The sequence below is a fragment of the Bison bison genome, unplaced genomic scaffold, assembly GCF_000754665.1.
Source record: "Bison bison bison isolate TAMUID 2011002044 unplaced genomic scaffold, Bison_UMD1.0 scf7180017849863, whole genome shotgun sequence".
Taxonomy (NCBI): domain Eukaryota; kingdom Metazoa; phylum Chordata; class Mammalia; order Artiodactyla; family Bovidae; genus Bison; species Bison bison.
The window spans coordinates 31,246-31,622 of NW_011480436.1; the positions used below are offsets into that span (position 1 = coordinate 31,246).

The 377-nt window shown below is 49.6% G+C and overlaps 1 protein-coding gene across 2 annotated transcripts in view; it reads left to right on the forward strand.

The window, feature by feature from the left end:
* Window positions 1-377, forward strand: part of RDH13 (retinol dehydrogenase 13 (all-trans/9-cis)) — an 18,204-nt gene that overhangs the window by 11,329 nt on the left and 6,498 nt on the right. The window lies entirely within an intron of this gene.

The window sequence follows — 377 nt, forward strand, 5'->3', positions numbered from 1 at the left end:
AGTTCCTCTTTCAGTATCCTATCATTTTGCCTTTATCCAAGGTAAGGAGCAGCGGCTGCGCTTTGCTGGAGCAGCCGTGAAGAGATACCCCACGTCCAAGGTAAGAGAAACCCAAATAAGATGGTAGGTGTTGCAAGAGGGCATCAGAGGGCAGACACACTGAAACCATACTCACAGGAAACTAGTCAATCTAATCACACTAGGACCACAGCCTTGTCTAACTCAATGAAACTAAGCCATGCCCTGTGGAGCCACCCAAGACGGGCGGGTCAGGTGGAGAGGCCTGACACAATGTGGTCCACTGGAGAAGGGAATGGCAAACCACTTCAGTAGTCTTGCCTTGAGAACCCCATGAACAGTATGAACAACTTAAGCAC